General features: G+C 36.0%; 1 protein-coding gene across 30 annotated transcripts in view; it reads right to left on the bottom strand.

Annotated features, from left to right (window-relative positions):
- Positions 1-27,843, bottom strand: part of FOXP2 (forkhead box P2) — a 591,074-nt gene that overhangs the window by 505,779 nt on the left and 57,452 nt on the right. For all 30 annotated transcript variants that reach the window (XM_077994469.1, XM_077994474.1, XM_077994477.1 and 27 more), the window contains exon 2: positions 6,277-6,421. The gene's annotated coding sequence lies outside the window, so the exon portion shown is untranslated. The remainder of the gene's footprint in view (positions 1-6,276; positions 6,422-27,843) is intronic.

Genomic DNA, 27,843 nt, shown 5'->3' with positions numbered 1-27,843 from the left:
AACAACACGGGAGAGACTTGCCCCATGATTCAATTATCTCCCACTGGGTCCCTCCCACAACACGTAGGAATTATGGGAGCTACAAGATAAGATTTGGCTGAGAACACACAGCCAAACCATATCATTCCACCTCTGGCCCCTCCCAAATCTCATGTCCTCACATTTCAAAACCAATCATGCCTTCCCAACAGTCCTCCAAAGTCTTATTTCAGCATTAACTCAAAAGTCCACAGTCCAATCTCTCATCTGAGACAAGGCAAGTCCCTTCCCCCTATGAGCCTGCAAAATCAAAAGTAAGCTAGTCACTTCCTAGACACAATGGGGATACAGGCATTGGGAAAATATAGCCATTCCAAATGAAAGAAATTGGCCAAAACAAAGTGGATACAGGGCCCATGCAATTCCCAAATCCAGCAGGGCAGTCAAATCTTAAAGCTCCAAAATGATCTCCTTTAACTCCAAGTCTCACATCCAGGTCATGCTGATGGAAGAGGTGGGCTCCCATGGTCTTGGGCAGTTCTGCCCCTGTGGCTTTGCAGGGCATAGCTTCCCTCCCAGCTGCTTTCACCGGCTGGCACTGTCTGTGGCTTTTCCAGGCACATGGTGCAAGCTGCCCATGGATCTATTATTCTGGGGTCTGGAGGACGGTGGCCCTCTTCTCACAGCTCCACTAGGCAGCGCACCAGTAAGGACTCTGTGTGGGGGCTCTGACCCCACATTTCCCTTCTGCACTGCCCTAGCAGTGATTTCCCATTAGGACTCACCCCTGCAGCAAACTCTGCCTTTGCAGGTATTTCCACACGTCCTCTGAAATCTAGGCAGAGGTTCCCAAATCCCAGTTCTTGACTTCTGTGTACCTGCAGGCTCAACACCACATGGAAGTTGCCAAAGCTTGAGGCTTGAACCCACAGAAGTCACAGCCCTAGCTCTATATTGGTCCCTTTCAGCCATGGCTGGAGTGGCTGGGATGCAGAGCACCAAGTCCCTAGGCTATACCCAGCATGGGGACCCTGAGCCAGTCCATAAAACAACTTTTTCCTCTTAGGTTTCCTGGCCTAGGGGGAGGGGATGCCATAAAGACCTCTGACATGCCACAGAGATATCTTCCCCACTGTCTTGGGGATTCACATTCAGCTCCTCATTACGTATGCAAATTTCTGCAGTAGGCTTGAATTTCTTCTCAGAAAATGGGATTTTCTTTTCTATGGTATTGTCAGGCTGCAAATTTTCCAAACTTTCATGCTCTGCTTCCCTTATGAAACTGAATGCCTTTAACAGCACCCAAGTTACCTCTTGAATGCTTTGCTGCTTAGAAATTTCTTCTGCTACATATCTTAAATCATCTCTCTCAAGTTCAAATTTCCAAAAATCTCTAGGGCAGGGACAAAATGCCACCAGTCTCTTTGCTAAAACATAACAAAAGTCACCTTTGCTCCAGTTCCCGACAAGTTCCTCATTTCCATCTGAGACTACCTCAGCCTAGACTTTAACATCCATATCGCTATCAGCATTTTGGGCAAAGCCATTCAACAAGTCTTTAGGAAGTTCAAAACTTACCCATGTTTTCCTGTCTTCTTCTGAGCCCTCCAAACTGTTCCAACCTCTGCCTGTTACCCAATTCCAAAATAACTTCCACATTTTTGTGTAACTTTTCAGCAGTGCCCCACTCTACTGACACCCATTTACGGTATTAGTCCATTTTCACACTGCTCATAAAGACATAGCCAAGACTGGGTAATTTATGCAGGAAAACAGTTTAATAAACTCACAGTTCCACGTGGCTGGGAGGCCTCACAATCATAGTGGAAGGTGAGGAGAAGCAAGTCATGTCTTACATGGATGGCAGCATGCAAAGAGAAAGCTTGTGCAGGCAAACTCTCATGTTTTTTTTTGTTTTCTTTTTTTGTTTTGTTTTGTTTTTTGAGATGGAGTCTTGCTCTTTCACCTAGGCTGCAGTGCAGTGGTGCAATCTCTGCTCACTGCAAGCTCCGCCTCCTGGGTTCATGCCGTTCTCCTGCCTCAGCCTCCCAAGTAGCTGGGACTACAGGCGCCTGCCACCAGACCCAGCTAATTTTTTGTATTTTTTAGTAGAGACAGGGTTTCACCATGTTAGCAAGGATGGTCTGAATCTTCTGACCTCCTGATCTGCCTGCCTCAGCCTCCCAAAGTGCTGGGATTACAGGCCTGAGCCACTGTGCCCAGCCCAAACTCATTTTTAAAACCATCAGATCTCCTGAGACTTATTCACCATCACGAGAACAGCACAGGAAAGACCTGGCCCCATGATTCAATCATCTCCCACTGGGTCCCTCCCATAACACATGGGAATTATGGGAGCTGTGAGATGGGATTTGGGTGGTGACACAGAGCCAAAGCATATCAGTGGCACCAATAGACTTGCTCAACTCAGGGTTGCCACAAACTTTCAATTTGTAAAACAACATAGTTTCTGCAAAGCACAACAAAGTGAACCACCACAAAATAGCATATGCCTGTGGTTGGAATCATACAGTATGCAGCCTTTTCATATAGCTTCACTCACTTAGCAGTATGCATTTAAGGTTCTTCCATGTCTTTTTGTGGTTTGGTAGTTCATTTCTTTTTATTATTGAACAATATTCCCTTTTCTGGATGTATCACAGTTTGTTTATCCATTAGCCTATCGAAAGACATCTGGGATGCTTAACCAATACCCTAAAGTTGTGTGTTATAAATGTTCTTGTGCAAGTTTTTGTGTGAAGTTACGTTTTCAGCTCATTTGGAGTTCAACTCATTTCATACTTTGGAGTGTCATTGCTGGATCACATAGTAAGACTATGTTTAGCTTTGTAAGAAAGTACCAAACTGTCTTTCAAAGTGGCTGTATGACTTTGCATTCCACCAGCGATGAGTGAGAATTCCCATTGCTCCACATCCTCACCATCATTTGGTGTTATCAGTGTTTTGGATTTTTGTCATTCTAGTAAGTCTGTACTGGTACCTCAATGTTTTAATTTGCAATTATCTAATGACATACAATATTGAGCATCTTTTCATATGCTTACTCACCATATGTAAATCTTCTTTATTTAGGTGTATGTTTAGAGCTATTGCCCAATTTTTAATTGAGTTATATGTTTTCTTATTTTATTTATTTATTTATTTTTGAGATGGAATCTCACTCTGTCACCCAGGCAGTAGTGCAGTGCTGCAATCTTGGTTCACTGCAACCTCCGCCTCCCGGGTTCAAGCAATTCTCCTGCCTCAGTCTCCTGAGTAGGTGGGACTACAGGTGCATGCCACCATGCCTGGCTAATTTTTTGTATTTTCAGTAGAGATGAGCATTCACAATGTTAGCCAGGATGGTCTTGATCTCCTGACCTAGCGATCTGCCCAGCTTGGAACTCCCAAAGTGCTGGCATTACAGGCATGAGCCACCGCACCTGCTCATATGTTTTCTTATTATTTGTAAGAGCTCTTCATAGTATATTTTAGATACAAATCATTTATCAGATACCTGTTTCACAAATATTTTCTCCCAGTGTGTGGCTTATCTTTTCATTCTCTTAACAGTAGCTTTCCTCAAAACAGAAATTTTTAACTTTGATGAAATCCAACTTATTAATTTTTTTCACGGATCATATTTTTGATCTATCTAAAAAGTCATCAGCAAACCCAAGGTTACTTACATTTTCCTCTATGTTATCTTCTAGAAGTCATAGTTTTTTGTTTTATATTTAGCTTTGTGATCCATTTTGAGTTCACTTTCATGAAAGGTATAAGGTCTCTCTAGATTAACTTTTTTAACACATAAATGTCCAGTCGTTTAAGCACTATTTGTTGAAAAGACTGTCCTTTCTTCCTCGAATTGCCTTTGCTCCTTTGTTAAAGATGAATTGACTATATTTCTGTGGGTCCATTTCTGAGTTTTCTACTCTGTTTCAATGATCTATCTATGTTCTTTCAACAATACCCTATTGTCTTGATTACTTAGCTTTATACTAAGTCTTAAAGTTGGGGACTGTCAGTCCTCTGATTTTCTTTTCCTTCCTCAATATTATTTGGCTAACATGGGACTCTTCCTTTCCGAATAAACTCATGAATTAGTTTGTCAATATCCACAAAATAATTTGCTGGGATTTTGACTGGGATTGTGTTGAATATACATATCAACTTAGGAAGAAGTGACATCTAAATACTGAATCCATCTATCCATGAACAGGGACTATCTCTCCATTTATTTAGATCTTCTTTGATTTTCTTTCATCAGAGTTTTATTGTTTCCCTAATATTTATCTTATACATATTTTATTAGATTTATACCTAAGTATTTATATTTTTGCTGTTAATATAAATAGTATTGTATTATTAATTTAAAACCCCAATTGTTCATTGCTGGCATCTGAGAAAGCAATTGACTTTTGTATATTAACCTTGTGTTAACACTAATCACTCACTAGTTTCAGGAGTTTATGTCGTTATTGATTATATGGGATTTTCTACATAGACAATCATGGCATTTGCAAATCAACAGTTTTATTTCTTCCTTCCCAATCAGAATGTCTCGTTTCCTTTTTTTGTCTTCTTGCCCTAGCTAGGACTTCCAGTATAATGTGGAATAGGAGTGGTGAGAAGGAACATCGTTGCCTTGTCCCTGACCTTAGCAGAAAAGCATCCAGTTTCTCACCAATAGATTTTCATAAAACAAACCTCCATGCAACTATCAGATAGGTGAACAAACAGAACGTTTCCAACATACCAGAAAATTCTGGAACCTCCATCTCAATTTACTACCTACCTACAATTTAACTATTATTCCAATTTTGTTATCTTCACTTGTTGCATCCCCAAACACTAAAGTTCACTTTGGAATTATATATATATGTATATGTTTCAATTTATATATATATATAAGTTCCAATTTTTTTTTATATATATATATATATAAATTAAACATACTGTATAATTTTGGGGGGGTAGAGGTTTTCCACTCAACTTTGTATTTCTGTAGTTCAGCCATTATAATCTGTGATATAATTTGTTCATTATATTTCTGTAGAGCAGAGAGTCACCAAGATTTTTCTGTGAACGGCACTATTTTCCAATTCTTCATCAGCCTCAAACCATGAATGGGAGCGCACTACTGACCCACCAAATTTAAATAAGCTTTTAAAGTTTCATCATGCTTTTCAATAAGAAAAGTTGTTTCATGTTAGTGAAAAGAATGATAAGTTTTGTAGTATTTCTTCAAGGTTTTTCTATCTAGTTCAATTATTTTCAAATGTTTTGGGCCAGGCACGTGGCTTATGCCTGTAATACCAGCAGTTTGGGTGGCTGAGGTGCGCAGATAACTAGGTCAAGAGATCGAGACCATCCTGGCCAACACGGTGAAACCCCGTCTCTACCAAAAATATAAAAGTTAGCTGGGTGTGGTGGCGCACGCCTGTAGTCCCAGCTACTCGGGGAGTCTGAGGCAGGAGAATCACTTGAATCCAGGAGGCGGAGGTTGCAGTGAGCCGAGATCGCACTACTCCACTCCAGCCTGGTGACAGAGCGAGACTCCATCTCAAAAAAAAAAAAAAAAAAGGTCGTCACATAGAACAAGGGATTTCTTCCTAAGTAATTGTCCTAAGACAAGTATTTAGCTTCAGTCCTCCTTCTGTCTACCAACTTCTGAACAGCAACAAAATTCTGTGTTTCTATATAATCATTAATACATATCTTTTAAGTTTTTCCTAACAGATAGGGAATCAGTCTTTCCAGTACACTGAGCCAACAAAATTGATACATTTGTGTAGCAGATTATGGATACAAATTCAGTCCAATTAAATTTCACCATGCTGAGGGAATAAAGAAATTAATGTATCTTTTACCAGGTGGTAGATTCAAGCAGACATATTAAGATAGTCTTATTCTCAGACATGAAGAAATAAAAAAGAAAAAAAAAAAAAACAAAGTTTAGAGCAAAAACAGATTATAATGGCAAAACTGCAGATACTATATCAAAGGAAATTTCCTTCTTTTCATCAGAATACTCAAAATTCTCAACAGCTCACCACCAGAAAATACAATTAATATTAATCTATTTTACATTAAATATTATTATTGCAAGGTATCACTTTATATTATGTTAGTAAGTATTGACACAAATCAAAATTTAGAAGTTACAACCAAAACACCTGCATATTTTGTAGAGGAAAAAAATCCAAACAATATTGTCAACACATTATTTCTACTAAAACCTGAATAGCAATAAAAACTGAGGGATGAAAAATATGTAGAATACAGACAACTTACATTTGGAGAGTTAGACTTTAATTCTCTCTCTCAGGATTGAGGAATCTTATTCTTTGTGCTTACAATGCTCCTTTCTCCAGAGTATTCTTCTACTTCCAGGGTAGGTCAGGACAAAGCTTCAACAGACTTCTATCATTTGTTTGATCTAGAGGGAAATTATACTTTTAATCAATTATTACAAAAATGCATCAGTTTTTTTTTCTTACTGTACTGGGGGGCTGAAGCTTCCCCTGTTGGATATGAGGTGAACAGAAATATAAAAATTGCCTTGTTAAACATTATAATAAATAAATCTAGTATTTAAATTAACACCACTAAAAGAAACCCACATCTATCTTCTTTCTCATTTTTATGGCTAAGCAGCATAGCAGGAGAAAATTAATATTAAAAATCTAAATGACTACAAAAGCCTACTCAAATGTATTTTTTAAAGACTTTAACATAATTTTGCAAATCCATAAGTTTGAATGGGCTGGCAAAGACAATTAGGTATCAGATACTTTTACTCAGTTTTTTAATGTCTTAGGGCTGAAGAATTACAGGATGATTAGAAAAGTGTAAAGGAAAATATATTTTTAAAAATTTTAATGGAATAATAAAAAAGACGATTTTAAGAACATGAAACAGACAAAAAAGAGTACAGGGTCTGTAAGACAGTAAGAAATCTGGAATGAGATTTTTTTTAATGGTATAAAGGTTGGGAAACTGCTACGGAAGCAAGGTATATTGTACATCTTAGACTATTTAACCTGGGTATGTTCTAAATCTGGTTTCATCTTAATTCTCAAACAAATTTATAAGATGTAAAAATGCAACATATCCCACCTTTCTTTACAAGAACACAGAAATGTGATATATGAATATCGGACCTTTGGTGAGATGAACATTCATAAATTTAAGAGAACTTGCTCTATATTCAAATTTTATAAAAACCTAAGTTTCCAATAATGGGTATTTTCTGCCTCATTAAATTTAAGAATTAATATAAATATCTTCGGCCGGGCATGGTGACTCACGCCTGTAATCCCAGCACTTTGGGAGGCCAAGACAGGCAGATCACTTGAGCTCAGGAGTTCAAGACTAGCCTGGTTTCACCAACATAGTGAAACCCCGTCTCTACTGAAAATACAAAAATTAGCCAGGCATGGTGACATGCGCCTGTAATGTCAGCTACTCAGGAGGCTGAGGCACGAGAATTGCATGAACCCAGCAGGCAAAGGCTGTAGTGAGCCGAGATTGAGATCATGCTACTTACTGCACTCCAGCCTGGGCAACAGAGTGAGACCCTGTCTCAAAAAAAAAAAAAAAAAAAAAGATAAATGTCTTCAACATGTGCCATTACCTGGATCATACCCCCTTGCCTTATCTTAAAATCACTAGTATTCCCTTCCACTAAATAATAAACTGGAATTCAGGGGGAACATTTAAAGCAAAATTATATACATACATACACACCCACACACGTATGTGTTTAGGGGAAATGTGTATGATAGCACTTTAAAGTTAGTTTTTGCTCATAAACTTAACACAATATACTGGTGGTATTTATTTAAAAAAAAAAAAAAAAAAACTATTGTGAGAAAATAGTAAAATGAAGCCAAAAAACATCTATATCAGAATAGCTAAAATACAAAAAGTAAAATATATGTGGGCAAAAGGGCACCTCTTTAAACCATCATCTGATCATGAATTGATACTTGTGCAATTTTCTTGTTTTTAACCAATGTAAATGATATTTGCAATTATTTACCTGGAATATTTCAAAATTATTTCAAGGTGAAATAAAAACATAAATTTCATTACCAAAGATTAAAGCTATATCCACTGAAGACTAGACTTTGGGATTAGAGTAGGTGTTTTGTTTTCTTTTCTAAAGATTCAACTAATCTTGGCCAAATTTGAAAGCCTTAGTACTGAAACTTATCAACAGGCACTTTCTAGATGAATATATCCACATGGCAGTTCAAGCACAGGTAGTTCTGCTTTAGTTTCCAGAACACAGAAATGGTTTTGCAGTATTTTGGGTCAGTGCAGATCAATGCACATTCCTTTAGGGAAGCTTTTTGAACTGACAAAGGATAAATGATTGACATCAATAACAAATACTTTTTGTCGTCCTGAACTGACATGTCATTTATAGCAATACATATGCTAATTAATGTCACCCATATCTACCAGATGTGTCAGAGGAGTATGCCAGACTCTTCTTCACAGGATATAGCTTTAGTGTGGCTACAATTACATTATCAATATGGAAATGCATCCCTTTGTGATAAAGAATTGAACTATTCACACACACACACACACACACACAGAGAGAAATATACTTTTTATGATAGAGAAAATCCCACTTATACGTACAACTAGCTGTACTTTTTCTTTTCTCTTGATAAAACTTTTTAAAACAAACTCTTTCTTATAGAATTCAAATACACTATAATCTTAATTCTAAAAATTATAGTATATAATGTACTAAAATACTAGTTGAGGTCTTCACAAACCACACTATCAACATGACACTTTACTATAATACATTAAAATTTAATTTGCAGATTATCACAAGTATGCTGGTAGATCATTAACAACTAGAACTATGTATTAATCATCTTCATTTCCCATACCTTAGGACAGAGCTCGGTATATAGTGGGCACCTTTTTTTTTAAATAAACAAGTCACCAAAATTATGTAGAGTATATATGTCAATGAATTCACCATATACAAAGAAAGAATTACAAATGTCAACTAAAACTAGTCATGAGATAAACCAATAAAGAACTCTTCTTATTGTCTGGTAGTATTGCGGCTCAGAAAGCAATATCCCAAAATGAAGGCCTCAGAAGTAGCCTCAGAAAGCAAAGTTTGTCTCTGATCTTCTGCACTCCTGTCTCTCAGTCCCATTTTCCTCGGAGGCTAGCCACAGAAACTAGAATCCTGCCTCCACAAGGGAAGTCCTAGAAATCAGAGCCCCCTTTCCCCAAAGCTAGTCAAAACCTAAAAATATTACTCTAATTTTTCCCTTACCTTTCTGTGCAATAACTTGCTGTTAAGACTTATCCTATTTGACTGTAGGTCTTCAGATCCCCAGAAAGTCCTGCCCCATACCAGGAAGGAATGCATGCTCAGAGGCCAGGAAGAATCTAGACAGACAGGCCTTGCTGGAGTTCTTCACTCAGTCTATCAGCATTAAATCACACCCTTTTCCTCCAATATTTCTACATAGCTGTGCAGACTTTGTTGAGCCTTTGCATAAAAATAGAGAACTTCCCCAGTATCTTTGGATCTTCATGCTGAAGGCTCCTATGTATGCATGTTAAATAAATTTGTATGCCTTTTTCCAATTAATCTGTCGTTTGCAGGTTGATTTTTTGGTGAACCTTCAGAAGGCCAAGGGTAACTTGCCCCTTTGGCTCCTACAATAGCTAAGCACTGAATAAATGTGAACTATAATTCCAGTGACCATTAGTCCTGGATTAGCTGGGACAGATGTGGTTCATACCTATTGTAATTATTAACAACTATCCCTTTCCCTCTCAAAAGTGTCCCAGTTTGGATGGTAATTTTACATATTCATTCAAAGTATCCGTAGTGTATTATTCATTTATCATTTATTTCTTTTCATAAACAGATTACTGGGGTTTTTTTCTTTTTTGTTACTTTCCATGATGCTGTTACATGAAAAAAAATATTTGGTTGGAATTAGAACGAACGAGATTCCATTCTTTCAACATTAATAAATTCACATAGACCGTCCCAGAGTTTAGCAAATCTTTACATCCTTGAAACTAAATATTTTATTATCAGGACAGGAATAACCTAGCTGAAAAATCCAATGTTACTTCTTAATTCTTAGTTTGCTTAACTCCTCTGCTTCACTTAGCTTATTGTTTACTCTTTCCTTCTCAAAACTCTTCCTTTGCTTTGCATGATACCACTCTTAATTTCTCTCCTAGCTCTCAACCCTGCTTTTTCAGTCTTGTTGGTTACTATTCCTACATGTGCCTCTTCCATCTCAGTTTTCTCAAGATACCATTCTAGCCCCAATTTGTATTCTATTTCTTGAATCAACAACTACTTGTTGCAAATGATTCTCGAACGTATATATCCAGTCCACAACCCTCCCCTAACCTTCACAATCAAAGTACCTACTGGTTATATAATCTCCTATCTGGTCCTTTATCCTTCAGTCTTAACTCTCTTGAATCCATACTACACACCCAAACTAAGTTTTTTTTTTGTTTCTTGTTTTTCTGAATGTAAATCTGATAGTATTGTTCCCAGACCAAGGAAGCAACCAACAGTTACGGAAGGAGTGAACATCTGCAGAAAATTCCAAGGCAACATAAAACGGAGTGAATCCAAACCCACTAGAATAAGTGATCAGTTACTGGTCTCTCATTTGTAATCCCAACTTATTTCACCTACAAAAATTTTTGCAAGTAGTCGTTAGGTTTGAAGGCAACAATCACCAGAAAGAATAATATGATAAACATCACATACATCATGAGGGTCACAAAATAAAATACCTAAAGACAAAAATATTAATTAGGCTAGGTGCAGGATAAAGTTTCATGCTACTATGGCAAAGTCTCTGAAGAGGTGGTGATTTTTTCTTTTGTTTTTTTTTGTTTGTTTGTTTTTTTGAGACAGAGTTTTGCTCGGTTGCCCAGGCTGGAGTGCAGTGGCGTGATCTCGGCTCACTGCAAGCTCCGCCTCCCAGATTTAGGCCATTCTCCTGCCTCAGCCTCCTGAGTAGCTGGGACTACAGGCGCCCACCACCGCACCCGGCTAATTTTTTGTATTTTTAGTAGAGACGGGGTTTCACCGTGTTAGCCAGGATGGTCTCGATCTCCTGACCTCGTGATCCGCCAGTCTCAGCCTGCCAAAGTGCTGGGATTACAGGTGTGAGCCACCGCGCCCAGCCCGAGGTGTTTTTTTTTTAAGCCCCATAAAATTACTGCCATTACTGCTTTGTAAGAATGTAGGTTTAGTCTTGCCAAATCAGAATTTTCAAGACAGACTGGTAAATCATTTTGTGTGTGCATGAGAGAGAGAGTGAGACAGCGTCCAATTTTTAAGATTTAACAACTAATTTCATATTTTAAAAAAACAAATAATACTTGCAAGCTCTGTAAAGGACATGGACCACTCCTTTCTTTTTTAACATGAAGGCTAAATGGATGGGCTAGCTTGAGACCTGACAACCAAGTACAACATGGTTTCCAAATAAAAGTCTGGTTTGAATATTGAACAATCAGTAAATACATTTTGCTATACAACACACTTACATTTTGACAAAATATTTGCTATTTACTTTTAGCAGTTTAAAACATCCAGTAAATGCAATTTTCCATCCTCTTTTGCTCAGCTGTCTTCCACTGACTCTTAAGTATCTTCATTTGAATATTCTGATTCTGACTCTTATTCAAATTAATAATGACTGATTATTTTCATTTCCATCTCAAGCCTTCTTGTTTGTTTTTTTTAAAATATTGTTGTTTCTTAAATATATGCCAAAGCATACTAAGTGTCTCTAGAAAGCATCTTAAAAGCAGTCTCTCTTCTACCTACTATTATAATGACAGTTTTTCCCCTTTACTCCAATAACAATTTCAAATTCATATCTCTCACATCCACCAAATGTCTTCAAATATCCGTCTCATCATTATCTTTACAGAATATATCAGACCTACCCTTTGCAAATATATAACATGTTTTTATAGTATGTTAGACTGGCATAGGGGGAGGTGGGGGAACACATATAATATTTATTAAATTTAATATATGTGACTTCAAATCACGCATATATTTCCCTGGTGCCTCTTCCTACAAGTGCATCAACTAGGACAGGGAGGGGCTCCTCAATACATACCAAATAAAACTTATTAGCCTAAAACCTAAGACCCTTCATTCTTAGGACTGAATTTGCCTCTCCTTTACTTTGTTTCACTTATCTCTACATTCTAGAATCAAACTGAACTATTAGATATTTGCTTTGATTTTTTTTAGAGTCTAAATTTGCTCCACTTAGGATGTCTCTATTTTCTCAAATTCTATTTGTTCAAATGTTACCATACCTTTCAAGCCTCAATGTAATTACCATTAACTCCATGAACTCCTCCCCTATTCTCTTAGCCAGGAATATGCTACTCAAATAGCATTTTCTCTACAGCTCCCCTCTAAAAACTGTCCACATAATCTATTATGTAATACATTTGTCCACATACCTGATTTCTAACATTTAATTTAAAATTATTTGAAAATGGAGAATATATTATTCATCTGTGTCTTTCTTAACAATGTAGCTTTATCACGCAGAAATTACTGAGTCTTTTGACAAGGAATGGTATGGAAGATAGAGGCAGAGCTATAGTATAACTCAAAGAAAGACAGTTAAGTCCTTCCTAATCTTTTATCTTCATCAATTGCAAGAAATAATTATAACTGCCATTATTTCCAAATAAATACATCTTTCAAAAATATGTCTCATGCCAACCAAGTCATTGGCTTTTATAAAAAACTTACTAGAAAATCTATACTGAAATTGTCAAATAAAACACGTGGTTTTAAATAACTTAAAGTTCTAAGTCAACATTAAAATTTAAGATTGTTTTTCATGAAAATCATGTTACAATTTCTTTTAAATGATATGCTAAATCTCTTTCCTAAGGCCCACTACATACAATATGAAAAGTAAGATTAAAACTAGCATACTGTCAACTAAAAGTCAAGTTTGAAAAATATTGGAAGAAATTTTTTCTCAGCCAAATATGAGTACCATGACCTGTGACTCAACCCCAGGAGATCCTGAGAATATGTGCCCAAGTTGTTGACCTTTGCTTGGTTTTATACATTTGAGGGAGACATAAGGCATCAATCAATACATGTAAGATATACAATGGTTTGGTCTTGAAAGGTGGAACAACTCAAAGTGGGAGTGGGTCTCCTGGTCATAGGTGGTTGCAAAGATTTTCTCATCGGCAATTGGTTGAAAGAGTTATTATCATGGCCGGGCGCGGTGGCTCAAGCCTGTAATCCCAGCACTTTGGGAGGCCGAGACGGGCGGATCACGAGGTCAGGAGATCAAGACCATCCTGGCTAACACAATGAAACCCCGTCTCTACTAAAAATACAAAAAAAAAATTAGCCGGGCGAGGTGGCGGCGCCTGTAGTCCCAGCTACTCGGGAGGCTGAGGCAGGAGAATGGCGTGAACCCGGGAGGCGGAGCTTGCAGTGAGCCGAGATCGCGCCACTGCACTCCAGCCTGGGCGATAGAGCGAGACTCCGTCTCAAAAAAAAAAAAAAAAAAAAAAAGAAAGAGTTATTATCTAAAGAACTAGAATCAATAGAAAGGAATATCTGGGTTGAGATAAGGGGCTGTGAAACCCAATCTTTTATCATGCAGATGAAGTCTCCAGGTAGCTGGCTTCAGAGCTCTTATTGTTACAGTGGGTAGCTAGTCAGACAAGAGCAGAGAAGGAGAGAGCTCCCCTCCCACACGCACACACACCAGAAATGTCAAGCAACCAGTAACATTTCAAGTTATTGTTAACTGTCTTTCCAAAATAATAACTGGTCGCAGCCAGCACCAGGAAAATGCAGTCTCCTGATAGAAAAACCTAAAACTGGTGATCAGCAGCTTCCGGAAAATATCTCAGGAGATGGGTGAGTGGGAGGAAGCATGCGCATTAAGAGGCAAAATGGCACAGGTTAACTGGTGTATGACCTTGTAGTAACACTCAGACTGGTAAGGGAAGAACGCCTCAAGTGAACATGTGTATAACCTCAGTAAACACACTGCACATGCTCCCCTCCCAAGTGTTAGCAAGCCACTGTGCATGCAGACAGCCCACACCAAGGGAAGAGTCAGGGGAGAAGAGATGTAAACCCCCAGAAACATGCTGACATACAAAACTCCAAGTCAAAAGGTCAAACCACACATTTGACCTCTCAAGTCACCCACTTGGCCCTCTTCTATGTGTACTTCCTTTCATTCCTGCTCTAAAACTTTTAATAAACTTTGACTCCTGCTCTAAAACTTGCTCTGTCTCTCCTTCTGCCTTATGCCCCTCAATTCTTTCTTCTGAGGAGGTAAGAACTGAGGTTGCTGCAGACCCATACAGATTTGCTGCTGCTAACATACTTCGGTGGCACATGACACAGGTAATTTCCACTGCTAACATTATCAGACCTAAAAAGGTGCCAGATTCCTGGATAATTCTCTCCTGCATCAGGGAAAAGACCTGAAAAGGGAAGGGGATTTCCTATAGAATGTAGCTTTTCCCCACAAGAGATAGCTTTCCAGTGCCATTTCAAAATATGTCAAAGAAATATATTTTGGGGTAACATACTTTAATTTTTTGAGGGTCTGCTATCTGTCATGTGATGCTATACTAGAGTCACGTTGGAATTTGGTGTCTTATTGCTACACAGTCTGTTTTGTCAGTCTTAAGATCGCTGTTTTAATGTTAATGCTGAACAGCTGTGCCTGAATTCCAGAGGAGGAGGATATAATGAGGCATGTCTGATCCCCCTTCCCATCATGGCCTGAACTAGATGTTCAGGTTTACTTTGGAATGTCCTTCCTGGATGAGAGGTGGGTCCATCAGTCAGTTGGGGGTCTTAAAATTTTATTTTTGGTTTACAATACCCAATATATATACAGTCATCCAAGTGGTTGTTAAGAGTCAGGAAGAGGAGTACTAAGTCATTTTCTATATTCTATTAATAACTGTATTAGCAGCCAATTTTAGAAAATGGAATATTTACATGAGTTATTTTACGGAAAAAAAACTTATCTACATAATCTTTGGGTCAAGATTGGTACCTGACATAAAGCAGACTGTCAATGAATGATAAGGATCTTCTAACTGGGAAGACTCTGTGAGCCTCTGGTTCAACCCCCAACATTTACAGAAGAAATTCACAGAAGTAGTTTCCCCAGAATCTCAGAGGGTATGGCAGAGACAGGATTTTACCTCAGGATAATTGTCCTAAATCCAGCAGTCTTTTCTTTTGGAAATCCAAATTTACTCACTATTTAGTTTATATATAAATATACACATATAGTATTTAATTTCTTTGAACACATTTCAAAATACTAATTTCCATTAAATAATATATTTAATCAAAAGTAGAACATACCAATATTCTTTGTACAAGTTGTCCATAGACTATGCTTTAAAGTTCACATTAACCATTTCACTTACATATTTACACATGTTTATGACTGTAGAGTCAAATAAGGGTATCAAAACTATAAAACGAATAATTTTCCATTCTCAAAAAGGCACAACCAGTATCAGCATCAATGGATTCATACTTAAAGGAGATGTACTTATACTTATTTTTTTAATAATTTCTGAGTAGTTGATGATTGTTTATTAGCTTGTTTATGATGCAGAAAAAAATCTCAGAGCAAATAGGCAGGAGAGATGGAAAAACAAACAAACAAACAAACAAAAAAAAACCCACCTTATCTATATTGCCCTGACAACTGAGTTTGGACAACAGTATTTTCTAAATGTACCCTATTCAAGGCTAGATATGTAATTACCTTCAGTTCATAGTCTAGACATTAATGCTTTCATAGTATTTAAGACTCCTTGTAACACGCTTGCAGCTTTAAGTAAGGAAGGCTAAATCTTGACCAGATAAATTAGCAAAGAATGCAATAAAAGCTGCAATAAAAGAACTTTATCCTACAAACCTTCAAGTTGCTGCTAAATGAGATTTCTTTGAAATGCAGATCAGTTGAACTAGATTAGTGAATTTTAGCTCCTGTCAACATCATAACAAAATACAAATACAATTGTTCACTGGTCTTATCTCCATGCTTCCATCTGCTGCCTTGTTATTTACTTTCCTTGATTTACTATGCAGATCTAAATAAGGCACATCAAGGAGGGCTTACAACACAATGGCTTCTTAAGCTTTACATCAAGGTATTTGAAACTGAAGCCAGGAAAGGGCTGCCATCAAAGACATATCTCTAATGAACTTCCATATCAGAGAAGGTTTGGTATTTAATACTGCTGTGAAAAGAAAGAGCTACAAATCAGAATGGCCTATGAAAGAAAATGCCTACAAATCTTGATGAGATTAGCACCTCTGAGAATTAATATCCCAATAAAAATGATGTCTGGTACATTGAAGAGTTAACTTCCAACCTTTGCAAATATAATGCACTATGTCAAGAGCAGGGAAATCATTTGACAAGGTTAAAAGGTCAGGAAGGAATTTTTAATTTCCCCCCAAAGCTAGAAAATGATATTTTTTATTCTTGCTCGTAGTAACTCCATGTCAGAAGAAACATACTTAAACACAATTAACACAATTAACAGATTTGTAACATTACTTTCTATGTCATAAGCATTTTGCACTATTGTTCAAAATGGAAAACTAGGAACAACTACACAGTAAAATAATGTAATCTAAAATGACAGCATGCAACATTTGTTCATCAATTCTAGTATTTTCCTTTTCTTCCCCCACAGCAATCTATGGCAACAGAGAGTAAAATCTTCTGTCATTTTGCAAATCCTGAGGTGCCATTTTTATTTTATGCCACTACCCTTTTTAAGAGATACAGATAAGGAAAAAATTTATTCTACTCTTTCTTTAATCTAATTGTGTTTTCCCAGATTTATTTCTAATATGCTAAAGTCAAACAAGACAATAATTCACAAACCTAATGTGAAAGTTTCCAGCAAACTCTGCTTGCATTACTATTTGACAATTTCTTTCCCATAAGCAATAAGATCTATGAACAAATAATACTATTTTTCCTAAAGAAAACATTTCAATCATTTATGTCATTCTATAGCAAGGGAAGATCCCACAAGCATATTCTGTTCTGTGGATCAATCAGTTCCAAACCAAAGTAGACATGTTGTCGACTCCAGTGCCTGGAAATCCTGCTGCAGGCTCACCAGATGATGAAAACTGAGGTATGCAGTGTATGGGGGCCCCACATGGCATTCAGTAGCTTCTGGGCATGTCAAACTTCACAACTACCCTACAGTCAATGACAGCAAACACCTTCCCCGTTCTTGCCTCCAAACATACACTTGCTTCTCTACCCTCCCTCCAAATCACAGGCAATCTTCCAAAAACAAAGCCCCAAACAGAAGCAACCTCCCTTGACTACACAACAGAAATCACAGTTGTCTTTTTGCTGGATTTCATTTCATGTAGGCGATGTTCCAGACTTATTTACAACCACAAGAGACTGTTACCTCTTCTTGTTTAATGAAATGACAAAACAACAGATTTGCATATGCAAAAGCAGGTGCTATAACAGGTTTGACTACTCTTGACCTAAAGCATGTAAAAGAGGTTTATTTGCAACAGCTGTCTCAAAGGTATTGGTGCTCTGATGGGCAGTCAAACACTCTACCATCTGTAGAAGTATGTGCTCAAAATGACAATCTGAATTCAAAACTGATCAATAGATCTTCCCTCATCTTTATCCATATGTTGAAATATTAAGATGTGCACATACTAGTCTATTTTACCTATCAGTCACAGATAAGAAAACTAAAATTAGAATGTTGACATGTAAAAATTATGTGTTCAATAATGTCAAAACAATTTGTTTCATCATTGTGCCATACAAACTGTAAGATACCAGATACTGTATTTTAATTATAGTATTATTTTATATAGTAAGTTTTCATAGTGCTAATAATCCCAATTGCTGGGATAATGGTCAAAATAACTACTTTCTTAGATTTCTGCTACTTTATATTCCTTAACTATTTTTACATTCAAGCTGTAGTTTTAGATCTTGAAAATAATGAAATCGCGTGCACTAGTTTCTTAGTCTCTCTCACTTTTAGTTTCAATTTAGACAGGTACATTTTTCCACTGAGATTACTGTTTTCTTTTAGAGAAGAGGCTACTTTTCCCCTTCCACACTAAAGTCTGAACATAACCTCTCACTGAATGGAATGACTTGTTTTTGTGTTATGTTTGCAGAAGGTAGCACCATATGCCCCAAGCTCCAAGTTGGATGCTCTTTCTATGGTCTAATTTGCTTGTCAAAAGATGTTACAATCACAAATCTACAACGTTTAGATAAACTTAGTATTGCATGAAATAAAACACAATTTTTCTCACTTTCTTAAAATGTAACAAATTGATCTCTAATAAATGCAAAAGGTTTGTAAAGTTCAAATGTCTAAATTATAAATAAAAGAACATGGCATCACTATTGAACAAAGAAAATAACGCACACACACAAATTCTCTCTCTCTTACATAAGTTTAAATAAATTCTCTACAATTAAGAACAAAAACCTTGTCTCCTTTTTGAAAAAACAGAGCGTATGCAGTGTCCAATTTTCAAGCTGACCTAAAAATAATCAACGACTTCTTAAATAGAAGTTTCACAAAAATAGTCATTTTTATTTTTGTGAAAATCACAATTCATTATGAAAATTTGAGTGAAATATAACTACTTATGCTAAATACTTTTGCAATTCAACTGTATATCTCTGAAATTTTGTTTTAACTTCCAAGAAGATTAAAATGTTGCTAGTATAGTATTCTTTTGCTTGTTTAATTATGATTTTGCCTATTTGCTTTTTCATGATGAGGAGATGGTATCTGACCATGGGAAGGGGGAAGGAAAGTCTATACCTGCAGACAACTGGTTTGTATTTTTCCCTTTTCCCTTTTTGTTTAGTTACTTTAGCATTTAAGAATTAAAATACCATTTAGAGAAAAAAAAATGGTATTCAGTGGCCATTTCTAACAACTGAGATGAGACATTATGACCCCTTCAAAGCTTTTCCAAATTTTTAAAAACTAAAATTATTTACTTAATAGGTTGTAACTGCCTTTTCTCAGCCACAGTAATCCATCATGTGAATAAATATTTAGACAATATTTTAAATGTGTACAATGTACTTGAGGGAATGCCACAGTTCCAGGCTGTCATGTAAATACAATATGATCAAAAACATTCTGCTTGTATAATAAAAGCCCAGCTAGAAACACAGTATTTCAGCCAAAGAGAAAATTGATATCTAGGAAAACCACAACAGTAGAAAGTGACCACCAGTAACATAATTGCAATTTTAAGAAGTTTTGAAAGTTTTCTTTGGTAAAGAAGACATCACATAAAGAATATATATCTATTTTAAACAGCTATTAACATTTCTTAAAAATTTGCCATTTGTGAATAAAGATGATATATGCATTTAATAAACAACATAATGCAGCAAAATAATACTAATAATAAAGTAGCACTGTATCTACTATCAGGGAACAATTTCCAAGGCTATTAAGTGAAAAAGCAGAATACATCAAAGAATATATATTGTTACTATTTGTAGAAAAAATGTATATAAAAAATACATTTATGTTTATATATACATTTACTATTTCTAGAAACATACCAAGACACTGGTTTTAGTAATTTCTCCTTGAAAAGTGGAAATGGATAATTAAGGCAATGCTTCACAATCTTTTTAATGACAACACAACATAGAAACTGATATCAATTATTAAACTGCACATCAGGACAAATGGAGGGCTAACTTTCCCAGGCCCCACCCTGCTTTTGTTGCATGCTAAAGAGATAACTATCTCTTCATCTGGACTCTAAAGTAATTGAGGCTCAGCAGGCTACAAAATACTATGTATTGTCTATTTTTTTTTTTTTTTTTTTTGAGGCGGAGTCTTCACTCTGTCGCCCAGGCTGGAGTGCAGTGGCACCATCTCGGCTCACTGCAAGCTCCGCCTCCCAGGTTCGCGCCATTCTCCTGCCTCAGCCTCCCGAGTAGCTGGGACTACAGGCGCCCGCCACCGTGCCCGGCTAATTTTTTTTTTGTATTTTAGTAGAGACAGGGTTTCACCGTGTTAGCCAGGATGGTCTCGATCTCCTGACCTCGTGATCCGCCCGCCTCGGCCTCCCAAAGTGCAGGGATTACAGGCGTGAGCCACCGCGCCCGGCCTATATTGTCTATTTTTAAGAATTAAAGTAAAATCAAATAAGCCAAATTGGCCATATAAAGCTTATCAATGAAGATGAGAAACATATTAATATATCAATCTTCTTGCAGTTTAACATCTTTAAAAATTAGCACCTGCTAGAAAATCTAATTGAACACTAAATGGTATTCACCTAATCCCTCAATCTTTCTAATTTAAAGATGCTGCTGATAATAATATAATGTTTACCATATACATCAAGAGTCCTCAAACCAAATTTCCTGACTCTGTTTCACTACATCATGATGTGTTTTACTATGTCCTTAGTATTTCAAGAAATTAAAAGAAAAAAAAAATTAACTCAACATGAGGGTACTAAAATTGAGTCAAATTTTATCCATGACTCTGCTATATTTTATTTTTTACTTATTTTAACACATACTTACATAAAGCAATTAAGTCGAAGGCTTCACTTGTTAACTCAAGAAGCTCCAGCTGATGTTCATTTCTTTTTTATTTTAAAAGATAGAAACAATTGATTTTATTACTTTAATGAACACAGTTTGTTTGCTAGAAACAAAAATATTTTTTAAACAGGGGGAAATTGATGATAAAGTAACTTTCTGATGGTAGTTAAAGGGCTAGTAGTGCTGATGTTAATCTGACCTCAGCAAATAGTGCAGGTGAGCTAGAAGGCACTTTTTGTAAAGAAAATAAGATTTGAGTTTATTTCTACCTCTCACAAGGTCATTCTTGTTTGCTTTCATAGTGAAACCATGTAACAGCTTTTTTATTAATTTGTATGGAAACCTTATTCTAATAATCACACATTACATATTGGGCAATTATTTATAATATTATGTCAAATGATGGAGGTATTCCAAGGAAAAAGAAGTCAAGACCACTGTTCACAAGTAACTGGTAAAAGAGGAGGACTCAAACAAACAAATCCAGGAGAAAAAGTTCTACATGGCTAGAAAAAAAAAAAAAAAAAGGAATACTTTTTCCAGTAAGAAAAATGTCTGATGTTCCATGAAAAAAGGAACAGAATTCAGTGACATTAGGATATTTAAGGAGTTCTTAATATTGACTCCTACTCTGTCTCCAATGCTTAATCATTCAAAAATATTTGCATGTGCACCATGTTCCAGACGCTATGTTCAGCACTAAGAATTCAATGATTTAGCCAGCGATAAGCTGTATAAAAGCAGAAGTAAGGGCAGGGACAGAGAACACTTGATGTCAAATATTAACTACATGGAAAGAGGAACTGGAGAAACTACGGACATATGGACAAATAACAAGTAATAATCCAAACAAGGATGAAAACCTGAACTAGAACAGTAGAAATGGAGATGAAGCAAAGAGGACAGATGTGACTTATCTGTCCTCTTCTTACGTTCCTTTTTCTTGATCAATCACAAAGTGAAATGGACATCAGTGTCCATTTCACTTTGTGATTGATCAAGAAAAAGGAACGTAAGAAGGAAAACTGAAAATGACTTACAGGTTTTCTGGTTTCGTTATATGTGGTTGATACCCATGTCTTTCAACAAAGTAGTGAAAATGCAGGAAAGCAGTTTGCTTGACCTCATTCTTATCTTACTTGTCTTTTATTTCAAACTATACTTCCAGGGTAAACTTCTCAAGAGAGCGAATCTCTAATGGAAAAAATCTTCCTCTGCACCAACTAATGCAAAACTAACCTTGCCTTAGTTGCCAAATTATTAATGAGAGCATTTGGGCATGTAAATATGTCAGTGGGAAAAGATTGAAAGCTACAGATTTCAGGTAGAGAGGATAAGTGAAAGTTGACTACAAAGGACAAAAGAGAACAGCCAAACGTTAGAACAGTACCAGCAAGAGTATTACAGAAATTAAGGGAAAAGAAAGTTTTTAGAAAGAAAAAAGATAAATCATGCTACCTGTTGCAGATTAAAGCAAATTTACCAATATTTTAACCATCAAAAAAATACCAGAATGAGAAGACTCTATTAGAGAGTTTAGTTCTTTCTAAATTAAATCATAAACTCAAAGTAACTCCCTTCAACTTCTGATGAGATTCTTCCCCCAATCCCCACAATTCACACAATCACTTAAAGGATATACATTGGTGGGGCTTTGCCCTAAGAGATAAAGTGTAGTATCAAGCTGTGCTCAATGATGCTAATAGTCTTGGCCTCTCTGTGCAGTTGAATGGCTTATAGAATAACACTTGATCCCCTCATTTCTATCTAGGAGAAAAAAGAAGAGCTTCTAGAGGTGATACTGATTAAGTACAGGTTATGGTACCTACTGTGTGGCAAGGCTCAACCATATAAACAGTTTTGAGAATTCTATCCTCCTTTCTCTCCTCCCCTTCCCAATCTGGGTTTCCACTGCTCCCAAATACTCAAGGTGGGAGTTATTCTCCTTGACTTACTTCCTCTTAAGATGTAGGCAGAAAAGTCAGGGATGAGGGGAGGCTAACTACTAATGAGATAAACTAGCTCATTTTTCTTTGGAAAATATGTTTAAATTAAATTATTATTCTTTTTTGGTTTTACAGACTAGTATCAAATTATCATTTCACTGGCAATACTCTTTGAGCAAAAAAAATATATATACTATTTATCATACAAATATAAGCATATACTTTTGGCAGACACAACAGGTTTTGTAGGAGCCTTTTGGTGCATGCAGTCTGGGTATACCCAGCCTAAGCTTGCTTCTCTGGGGGTGATGGTTGCTGACAGGATCAAGGGTACTCTGTCTGCACCATGTCTGCTTTAAAGTAAAAGCCTTGTTTTGTATTTCACTATGTCATGGTTCTAATGCATTTCCTGCCCTCTGCACGAAATCATATCACACTACAAAATATAATTGTGTTTACAACTGGAGAAGAGAAATCCTGGGGACAGCCAAAGGAAAAAAGTAACTGTTATCAACATACAAAAGGCTATCAAAAAGAGAACTTCATAGCATTTTACAGTTTGCAGAATCCTACCATATAAATCATCTATTTGATCCCTGTAACAACCCCATCTTATATATGTGTAAAATGAATTAAACAACTTAACCAAGAATAAACTAACAAGTGGCTCATTTGTGACTGAAATCCCAATCTTCACATACCAAGTCCCATGCCATTTTCTCTATACTATTCTACCTAAGGAATATTTCATGTAATTTCTGAATATTCAGTCAGTGACACTGACTTTTAGAGAACCAGATTTTTGCTGGATTTAAGGGGCTTTGTAATTGCTAAGATTATTCATCTATACAACTGGTTACCACAACAAGTAACAATGAGTAGAAATGGTTAGGCTGAAGCTAGGTGGCCATCTGTCAAGCTGGATGTTGGACTGGATGACCTTTAAGATCCTTTCCAATTCGGAGGTTCCATGACTGTAGGGTGATAATGATGCTGTTTCAGCCTGTTGCCAAGTAACATGTCTATTGTTTTTCCTGCCTGTCACATACAGCAATGGCAACAATTGTTTTCCTCCTATGCCATGACAAATTTATGTCATAGTATCATATTAGCAATTAGCATTCCTGAAGTTTTTTACCTTTACAATGTTCAAATATATTCTAAAGATGCTGACAAAATTTAATCTTAAAAGGTGTGAAAATAAAATTATTCTGATGAATGACATCCCCCAAAGCAATATCCCTGATCTGTCTCCTTTGTTTTCTTTTCCAACTTCATCGATCACATCCTCTTCAATCTACCATTGCCTGTACTGATTAACAGAGTGACTCATTCATTCATCCACTCACTCATTCTATAAACATTCATTGAATCTATGTGCAGAGCATTCTTCCAAGCTAAGAAAATAAAAAGTGAGGTTTAGAACCATAATAGCGAATGGGGTCATACGTTAGGGAAATCAATTCAGGTCAATTCAACATGTATTTATGCCTAGTGTTCCATTATTGGAACACTAAGCATGTACGAGTTATTTATAGCCTACTGCTCAAAGTCATTACCAAAGTCTAACTTTTCACTCATGTAAAAATTCAAAAAAATTGCAAACTCTGAAATTACAGCTAACAGTAAGGTTACATGGTATCTAGTTTAGATCCCTCACCAAAGAGGACTCAGTTGGTTTCTGAATCCAGCTAAACTGGCTAAGTCTAGGAGGTACAAGTTTCATTTTATATATATATATTTTATATATAATCTTTGGTTATAAATCAAATGAAACCCACCACTCTACATAAAGTACTCAGTGTCAGACATAAACACATATAGAATATATATAGAAACATATATGTATGTAAAGAATGTTTTGCTACTTTAAAATACTTTAGTCCCATGTCAAAAGATTTTGAATAAAAATGTAAATAATGTTTGCATAAAACTTGAAGAATTTCATTTTTCTATACAATTGAATAATTTAAAATAGAAATTTTTAAACAGTAAAATTTGCTAAAATCTCATCACTTTAACAACTTTATTGTCTCTCTATAGAATTGCATATATGTTCTCGCAGTTATTACCCATTCTGTATTACTTAAATGTTTGGTTTTTAGAAATTAAGCATTTTAGCCTTCTTCAGTAAAACTGTAGAAATGGCAAAGCTATAGTCGGGTGTGTGCCTGTAATCCCAGCTAGTGGGGAAACTGAGGCAGGAGAACCACTTGAACCCGGGAGGTGGAGGTTGCAGTGAGCCGAGATCGCGCCCTGCACTCCAGCTTGGGCAACAAAAGCAAAACTCCATCTCAACAACAACAACAAAAAAGGCAAAGCTACTATTTAAAAATAACTGCCCAATATTCAATTATTCAAAGCTAACTGTTTCAGAATGTTTACTATTTGTTAAAATAAGATGTAAGGTCTAAAATGGAAGATTTATTGATCATTTACATAAAAAGTTAAAAGCAGTGGACTACTGATCAATGTCTTAATTGTATCCTTTATTATTAGTCAGAAAGATAAACTTCAGTTTATAAAAGAGTATTTTATTTGAGTTCTATAGGGGTAAGAGCACACATTATTATTATTCCTACTTTACAGAAGAAGAAATAAATTTAGAGGGCTTAAGATGTCATGGAGAATAGGTGGTAGAATTGGTACTCATTATCAAAACTCCATGTGACATTTTTAGTGCTCAATTCCCTGTTTTAATCTAATGCTGCCATCCCAGTAGTTCAAAGAATTTTATGTAGACCAACTCGTGTTTAAAAGTCCCTTTAGCAGCTCAGATTGCTCCAACAAGGCAACTAATAGAAGAGTCAATTTGAACATTAATATAGTTCAGTAGATAATAAAAAGTGTTCTTTTCTTAGTTTATCATCCTTTCGATAACACTCATTTTAAGAGCTCTGTTGTATCATATTCCTCTTGTACTCAAAATAAACAATAGATAACATAATATTTTGCTGTCTGTTCATTGATGACTCTTTCCATGTAAAAATCTTTGGCTACATATAAGTATAAACATGTTCAGAATTCTGAACACTTCTGAACTAGCACAGCTCTCTCAGGTGAAAAATGGGGAAAAATAATAATTTTAAGGGGCTTAGTTTAATAACTTACATATCACAATTTAAACTCTATAGTTAATATTTTAACATATCAGAAAATATTTTGGTATTTAAAAAAATAATACCTGACATGGTTAGAAGGTCTACTATTAGAAAATTTGTAACAAACTGCTTGAGGTTTAAATACTTAGGAATTAAGAACTAAAGATGATGCTCATATTTACACATGTAAAATGAAAAAGTCATCCAATGTAATACTAATGACTATTAAAACATTTAAATGTCACACAATCAAATAAGTCAAAGGTTTATCTGATTGCTCAAACTGCTTTACACTAGAGACAGTAAAAAGATGAACAAAATAAACTATGTAGTTTAATGTGTAAATATACTGTTTCAAACTGGTGAACTATATGCCATAAACCAAAAAGAAAATTAAATAAAAATACAGAAAGTCCTTGACTTACAATGGGTTTACATCCTGATAAAACCATCATAATTTGAAGATGTTATTGTTGAATACACCAAATCTACCAAAAATCATAGCTTAGCCTAGCCTACTTTTAACATGCTCAGACACTTAACATTAGCCTGCAGATGGGCAAAATCATCTAACCCTGAGTCTGTTTTATAATAAAGTGCTGAATATCTCAAATACTGCATTTGATCTTTGCACTGTGGGCAAAGATCAAAATTCAAAAGCTGAAATTGGGCAGGTTTGCACCATCCTCAAATCAGTAAAGTATAAGTCAAACCATCATAAGTCAGGGATGGTTTCATACCATCATGAAGTTAAAAACTATTAAGTAGAGCTAGCATAAGTCAGGGACCAACTCTAAGTTAGTTTGGTTTTCAAAGCAAAAAAAAAAAATTAAAAATTAAAATAATCATTTGTGGTGTACAATTAATGCTGTTTTCAAATATTTCTGGTTTTCTGCTTTTGGACACATGGTAGGATTATACTTTCCTTCTTTGAAATCATGTGAGGCTGTGTGAATTACTTTACCAATGGAATGTGAACAGAAGCTTTAGAAGCTAGCACTGTACATGATTCACTGTATTCTCTTCCTGCCGTTAAAGTCATAATGGAAGTACACATTAAAATGAAGCTTCTGACAACTTAGTTTTCTTAGTAATTACAACTAGCAGAGAAACCTAACAACCTGTATTGAAATTGTAACCTCAGTGAAAAATAAACTATTGTTGTATCAATCCAAATAGATTGGGGGTGAGGGGGCATTGTTTGTTACTACAGAATAACCTATCCTAACTAATATGCTAATTTATATTGTTCTTTTTTTTAGGAGCAAGGGCAAATTATGAAAGAAAAACTCAATCTCAAGAGAATCTAATCACAGGCTTTATAATATTACTATGATAAATTAGGCCTTTTAAAGTACAGTAGTACTAAAATGTATATTTCAAAATGGTAAAAAGCTTCTAAATGATTTGGGGGATATTGTGGGACACAGTTGATTTCTCCATCCAAGTTGGAAGTAGGCTATTATTACTATTATTATTGAGACAGGGTCTTGCTCTATCCCCCAAGCTGGAATGTAATGGCACAATCACAGCTCAGGACAGCCTTGACCTCCTGGGCTCAGGTGATTCTCCCACCGAAGCCACCTAAGTTGCTGGAACTACAGTTGCATGCCACCACACCTGACTAATTTTTCGTATCTTCCGTAGAGACAGGTTTCGTCATGTTGCCAAAACTAGTCTGGAAACCCTGGACTCAATCAATCTTCTCACCTCAGCCTCCCAACATGTGGGGATTACAGGCGCGAACTACCATCCATGGTCAGAAGTGAGCATTAAATGTTTTTTTCTCAAAATGCTGAGTTCTCAAAAATATCTCAGATTTATATTTAATCTTCTCTTTCCTTAATAGCATTATCTAATACTTCATATATGTTAATAAATACTTCATATATGTTAATAAATAGTTAACCCACATGGAGAAAGGAAGAGGAACATCATTTGCTGAGCACTGACCATATGCCAGAAAATAGGCAGAGTGCCTTGAGTTTAAGGTGAACTTGATATGGCAAATGCCAACCAATTCCTTTTGAAGAGTTTAAGTCAATATACACGGTATAAGATAATATAAAATGTAAGCTCTTACTTTCCACACTTTTCTACTTAACATGGACCTTCTGG

This window comes from Macaca mulatta, chromosome 3 (genome assembly GCF_049350105.2).
Source record: "Macaca mulatta isolate MMU2019108-1 chromosome 3, T2T-MMU8v2.0, whole genome shotgun sequence".
Lineage (NCBI taxonomy): Eukaryota > Metazoa > Chordata > Mammalia > Primates > Cercopithecidae > Macaca > Macaca mulatta.
This window is presented reverse-complemented; position numbering and strand designations above follow the sequence as displayed.